This window comes from Triticum dicoccoides, chromosome 4B, assembly GCF_002162155.2.
Source record: "Triticum dicoccoides isolate Atlit2015 ecotype Zavitan chromosome 4B, WEW_v2.0, whole genome shotgun sequence".
NCBI classification, from domain to species: Eukaryota; Viridiplantae; Streptophyta; class Magnoliopsida; order Poales; family Poaceae; genus Triticum; species Triticum dicoccoides.
Genome location: NC_041387.1, coordinates 393518157 through 393525214, shown reverse-complemented (window position 1 = coordinate 393525214; position 7058 = coordinate 393518157).

Sequence of the window (7058 nt, the reverse complement as noted above, 5' to 3'; positions counted from 1 at the left end):
CGATAGGGAGGGAGACCGGAGCCCCTCACGCACCAAGGGAGGAGCTCGCCATCGTCGCTCTGGAGGAAGGATCTGTAGAGCCAAAGCCCCGGGAACCCCTCCGACACCGGCATGGGTAGCAAGGCCGCTTACGCTGACTAGGAACTTAATCTTTGGGCCTCTATAAATAATGCAAGCCTGTAACTAAAATACCTAGAAAGGTGAACTGAATCTTTGGGCCTCTAGAAATAATGCAAGCCTGAAACTGAAATACCTAGAAAGGTGAACTAAATCTTTGGGCCTCTATAAATAATGCAAGCCTGAAACTTAAATACCTAGAAAGGTGAACTAAATCTTCGGGCCTCTAGAAATAATGCAAGCCTGAACTGAAATACCTAGAAAGGTGAACTGAATCTTTGGGCCTTTAGAAATAATGCAAGCCTGAAAATGAAATACCTAGAAAGGTGAACTGAATCTTTGGGCCTCTAGAAATAATGCAAGCCTGAAACTCAAATACCTAGAAAGGTGAACTGAATCTTTGGGCCTCTAGAAACAATGCAAGCCTGAAATTGAAATACCAAGAAAGGTGAACTGAATGTTTGGGCCTCTACAAATAATGCAAGCCTAAAATTGAAATACCTAGAAAGGTGAACTGAATCTTTGGGCCTCTAGAAAGATTTATTACCTCCTCAAGCAGCATCAAACAATTCCATGCGTGCACCACAAATCTATAGCAAGTTTGATAAGGATCTACTTTTCCAAATCAGAATTAGCGCTAGAGCAAGCAAGATCAATGATATGGCCGTGAGACAGAGAAGGAACGAACAAACTCACCCCTCTCGCGACCTCCCTGGTAGATGCGCCGCCGCCGCACCTGACCGAGGGAGAAAAACGACTGGTGAAGGGGGAGCGGGGCGACCTTCGAAGGTCGGAGGGAGAGGGCGGCCGGAGTAGGGCGGCGGAGGGCGGAAGGAGAGTGCGGCCAGAGGAGAGAGAGGGCGAGCGGCGCTTGGGCTGGCGGCCCTATGGGGAACAGAGAGGAGTCGTGCGAGAGGGGGGAGCAATCTGGTGCGGGCAGGTGAGATTTTTTTAGGGGAGTGATCTGGTGCGGGCAGGTGAGATTTTTTTTAGTTCTCTTTTCGTGGGCCTAGGATAACTAACCCAATTAGAACCTCTCCACCGGGCTAGTTTTTTTAGCTGGGTTAGAGCAAACTAGCTCAAACTAACCCCTCTTGTTTCGATAATTTGAGGCTATTTCAACCCAAACTAGCTCTAACTCAGGGATCCAAACAAAGAGGAGTGTTACTGTACATGCTACAGTGTGGACTGTAGCACATTGTTTTTTATGGCCATATCACCACATTATTGTTTTCTACTACTGGTTCACTGGGCTACCGTGGTTCACACGGCTGGTTCACTGGGCTGCCGTGGTTCGCACTCCTCCGACCTGAGTAGTACTCCCTCCGTTCCTAAATATAAGTCTTCATAGATATTTCACTTTGGAGCACATATGGATGTATATAGATGCATTTTATGTGTAGATTCGCTCATTTTTCTCCGTATGTGGTCCATAGTGAAATCTCTCCAAAGACTTATATTTAGGAACGGAGGGAGTAGTATAGTACTAGTATATACCGCATCATTCTTTGCTCCTTCTTACTACTCCGACATGTGGGAGAGCCAACATCCGGGTCGACGTTTCATGCACCAGATTAGAGCGCGAAACGGAAAGGGGGCATCACCCCGGTCGGAGCGCCAGTAATTCATGACTATAGTGAGTGGTCATATCACAAGTCTTTCCAGCAGTAACGCGCCGTCAAATCGCACAGCCCCACTCGCTCACCCTCCTCGCCTCTCTGTCAAAGCGCCTACCTGAAAACTGCCGCGCGTACTGCCCGGGAAAAGCCCCGCCCTCAACTTTTAACTATGCGAAAATAGTTCGAGCTTGTTCGTTCTATATAAATACAGTACTTACTGTATGTTTATTCACCCGTGGGGTTGTTCAATGAATGGAGGGGCGGGGAGCACAAGTGAACAATACTACCTCTGTCCGGGTTTATTGGTCCCCATTGTACTTCGTGCCAAATTTTGACCATAGGTTAAACTAAGAAAATGTTCACGCATGTCACCAAACATTATATTTTTCAAAACTATGTTCAAATACGAATCCAATGAGATAATTTTTCTTGACATGCATTAACATTTTGTTAGTTAAATCTTTAGTCAAAATTTGGCACAAACTATAAAAGGGACCTATAAACCAGGACGGAGGTAGTACTGTAGTAGTAGTAAGTAGGAGTCGTAGAGTAGTCACCTTAAATAGAGAGTTTCTTTTCTTTAATGCCACGTACACAAATTGAAACGCTTGTTGTGGAGAGAAAAAAGATAATCACTCCATTATATATGGATGCAGGGGCTGAGCGCTTGCTTTACTAGGGTTGCTCTCTTCATTCTCTCACCCTCTCCAGATATAAACAAGACAGTGGTAGCGACATTTTCTCTCTGCTCACCGCTGGTCACAGATCCGGCCGGATCCCTTCGGCCGGTGTGTGTAGAGGACTAAAAGGTGCATCGTTCACGGGGTCATCACCGCCTAGGGAGGAAACCCACAGCTGTCGGAGGGGCCCGATCCTCTGCCCGTGCCGTTCTCTCCGACACAGCGCTGGCTCGGGAGGTCCTCCGACTCTTCTTCCTCCCTGCCTTATTGTCCGCAGATCCGACCTGCCGCCGCCGACATCCCGGCGACCCTTAGGTATAAGTTCTTCAAAAGTGGCCTTGCTCTACTGCCCCAGCTCCCCACGTGTCTGCATGTGCATCTTTTTCTACTCCCATCAACTCTTCCAAAGCCACCTAAATTTTTTGTATTATTAGAGGTAAAGCTACTTCATGCATTTGAATCTAGGACTTGATTCAAAGAGGAAATAATATGGTGCAAGTAGTAGAGACCGGATACCCAACCGGTCTCTTGGTTGAAAAGGGAAATAATGGGAAAACGCAGTAGAAACTGGATAAGGAACAGATCTATTATTGGTTGAAAAAAGGATAGAAAGTGGCGGCTGGTGGACAAGTCAATAGAGTATGTCCAGGATTAGATTTGCTGCCATCACATAGTAAAAGGTCTCCAGGATTAGATTTGCTGCCCTCACATAGTAAAAGGTCTCAGGATTAGATTTGCTGCCCTCACATAGTAAAAGGTCTCAGGATTAGATTTGCTGCCCTCACATAGTAAAAGGTCTCAGGATTTGATTTGCTGCCCTCACATAGTAAAAGGTCTCAGGATTAGATTTGCTGCCCTCACATAGTAAAAGGCCTCCAGGATTAGATTTGCTGCCCTCACATAGTAAAAGGTCTCTAGGATTAGGTTTGCTGCCCTCACATAGCGTGAACAAGCTCGGCATCACCACTTTATGCCTCCTTGTAGGTACATTGTGCTGATGCGTCCACTGTCGCATGTCCTTATACCAACCTTTTACTATTTATTTTTTTGCGGGTAAACCAACCTTTTTGTTGTAAGGGCGCATGTAAAATGAAGCGATCACACTGTTACCTTAGGGACATGTCTAACCAGTGTTATTGTTAATCTAATGCCTCCAGTGATAAGATGCAATTAAACTGTGTTACAAATGGCACTCCTGCTGTTTTCCCCAGTATGATAAGTAAGTTGCTCCTTTACGCTGCTGAGTGTCCTGATGTCCCCACGATCCCATGCCCTTAAACCAACTCTTTAGCTGTTGTTGATTTACTGTGTCTGGTAAACAAGCAATGCCACCATTAAAGTAATCCCATATCTGAGGAATCTCATTGTTGATCGTAATGCTTCTGGTAACATGAAGCATTGCTGACGTTTTAAAATTTCTATTGTCCTTGCATGATTGCCATGAACATAATTAAGATGCTTCTTTTCATTTTGTATATGTTTCGTATATTCTTATTGACCAGCAACTGTTTACTTTCTATCATTTTGTGCAGATAGGGATATCCATTTCACCTTGTTGCTATTGTGACCTTTTGGTGAACTGCACAAAACACTTTTTTTGCAATGAGTGTCTTGTGCAGTTCAACTAAAATGTCATGTGGGCAACATCTCTCAATTTTGGTGGAACTGCACAAAATGGTTAAACTAAAGTGAACCATGCTCTCCTGTCTCCTTGCTTGTGCTATGCAAACATGCTGTTGCAAACAGGAATACTCTACTACAGATGTTGTGACGGTCAAGAGCAACATCTCTCAATTTTGGTGGAACTGCACAAAATGGTTCAATTAAAGTGAAATCATGCTCTCATGTCTCCTTGTTTGTGCTATGCAAACATGTTGTGCAAATAGGAATACTCTACTACAGATGTTGTGACGGTCAAGAGCATTCGCCAAGTTCTTCGATTGTATGACATGGCTAGCCAAGATGGATTTAATCCCGATATTCACTTTATCAAAAGGCTCTAATGGGTTGGTTCTGAATCTTGCAAGTTGGGAATCAGTGAGATGTGTAGGCATCTTTGTTGTACTTATTATTTGAATCTTATTTGTTGGTTCTGAATCTTGCAAGCTGGGAATCAATGAGACGTGTAGGCATCTTTGTTGTACTTATTATTTATATCTTATTTGTTGGTTCTGAATCTTGCAAGCTGGGAATCAATGAAATGTGTAGGCATCTTTGTTGTACTTATTATTTGGATCTTATTTGTTGGTTCTGAATCTTGCAAGCTGGGAAACACGGCATGATGATGCAGAGGGCAGCAACCATAACAAACAATTCAAACTTGGTAGTATTATCTTTGTGAAAGTGCGACAAATGTGCTGATCGTGTGCGTCCTGAGAATAATAATTCTAATTGTTGCGCATGTTGATCCTGTGGCACTGATAGAACGAGCCAATGCATTGCTTGTTTTAAGTATAAATTTCTACTAAAGCTAATTAAATTTAAGTAAAGTGACCACTAACTCCTGTTATTACAGTACCAATACAGACCCGCTCGTGAACCAACGTGTGGCCGGAGTAGGTTTCTTAATGGAGGCTAATGAAATCATCCATGAAAACCTCAACAATCTTTTCAAAAAAGTCATAGAATATAGCAGTCATACATCTTTGAAAGCTAGCAGGTGCATTGCATAAACCAAAAGGCATGTGTCTATAAGCAAAGGTACCGAAAGGGCAAGTAAAAGTGGTCTTATCCTGATCCTCTTTTGACACAGGTATTTGAGAGAAACCAGAATAACCATCTAGAAAGCAAAAATGTGTATGTTTGGATAATTTTCTAGCATTTGATCAATAAAAAGTAAAGGGTAATGATCTTTTCTAGTAGCTTTATTTAATTTGCGGAAATCAATTACCATTCTATAACCTGTAACAATTCTTTGTGGGATCAATTCATCTTTATCATTAGGAACAACAGTAATACCTCCCTTCTTAGGGACACAATGGACAGGACTTACCCACTGACTATCAGCAATAGCATAAATTATACCTGCCTCTGGAAGCTTTAGTATTTCATTTCTTACCACTTCTTTCATCTTAGGATTTAAAAGTCGTTGGTGATCAACAACTGGTTTAGCATCTTTCTACAGTTTTATTTTGTGCTGGCATAAAGTGGGACTAATGCCCTTAAGATCATCAAGTGTATATCCAATAGCAGCATGGTGCTTCTTCAGAGTTTTCAATAATTTCTCTTCTTCCTGCTCTGAAAGGTTAGCACTAATAATAACAGGATATATCTTCTTTTCATCAAGATAAGCATATTTAAGAGTATCAGGTAATGGTTTAAGCTCAAACTTGGGATCACCCTTAGGTGGAGGAGGATCCCCTAGGATTTCAACAAGCAAGTTGTGTTTCAAAATAGGTCCCTATTTAAAGAATAATTCATCAATTTCCCGTCTTTCATTCATAAACATATGATTTTCATGGTCTAGCAAATATTGTTCTAAAGGATCATTAGGAGGCACTACAATAGAAGCAAGACCAATAATGTCATCTTTACTAGGCAATTCTTTATCATGGGGTTGTCTACAGAATTTAACAAAATTAAAATCATGATACATGTCCCCTAAACCAACATTAACAATATCTTTTTCGCAATCTATCTTAGCATTAACAGTATTCAAGAAGGGTCTACCAAATATAATGGGACAAAATTAATCTTGTGGGGAACCAAGAACAAGAAAATTAGTAGGATATTTAACTTTCCCACACAAGACTTCAACATCTCTAACAATCCCAATTGGTGAAATAGTATCTCTATTGGCAAGTTTAATAGTAACATCAATACCTTCTATTTCAGCAGGTGCAATATCATGCATAATTTCTTTGTATAAGGAATGAGGTATTGCACTAACACTAGCACCCATATCACATAAGCCATGATAACAATGATCTCCTATTTTAACAGAAACAACAGGCATGCCTACAACAGGTCTATGTTTATTTTTAGTATCGGGTCTAGTAATTCTAGCAACTTCATCATAGAAGTATATAACATGCCCATCAATATTATCAACCAAGAGATCCTTAACCATAGCAATACTAGGTTCAACTTTAATTCGCTTAGGGGTGTAGGTGTTCTAACATTACTCTTACGAACCACAGTTGAAGCTTTAACATGATCCTTTATTCTAACAGGGAAAGGTGGTTTCTCAATATAAGCGGTAGGAACAATAGGATCAACATTATAAGTGATAGTCTTTTCTTCAACTTTAATAGGTTCAACTACTTTTAATTCAATGGGAGGATGGCATTTAAACCACTTCTCCTTAGGGAGATCAACATGAGTAGCAAATAATTCACAGAAAGAAGCTACTATCTCAGAGTCAAGTCCATATTTAGTGCTAAATTCATGAAAAGTATCGGTATCCATAAAAGATTTAACACAATCAAACTTAGGTGTTATACCTGACTCCTTACCTTCATCGAGTTCCCAATCTTCAGATTTGCGTTTAATTCTTTCTAATAAATCCCATTTGAATTCAATACTCTTCATCATAAAACAACCAGTACAAGAAGTATCGAGCATGGAGCAATTACTGAGAGAAAGTCGAGCATAAAATTTTTGAATAATAATTTATCTTGAGAGCTCATGATTGGGGAATGAA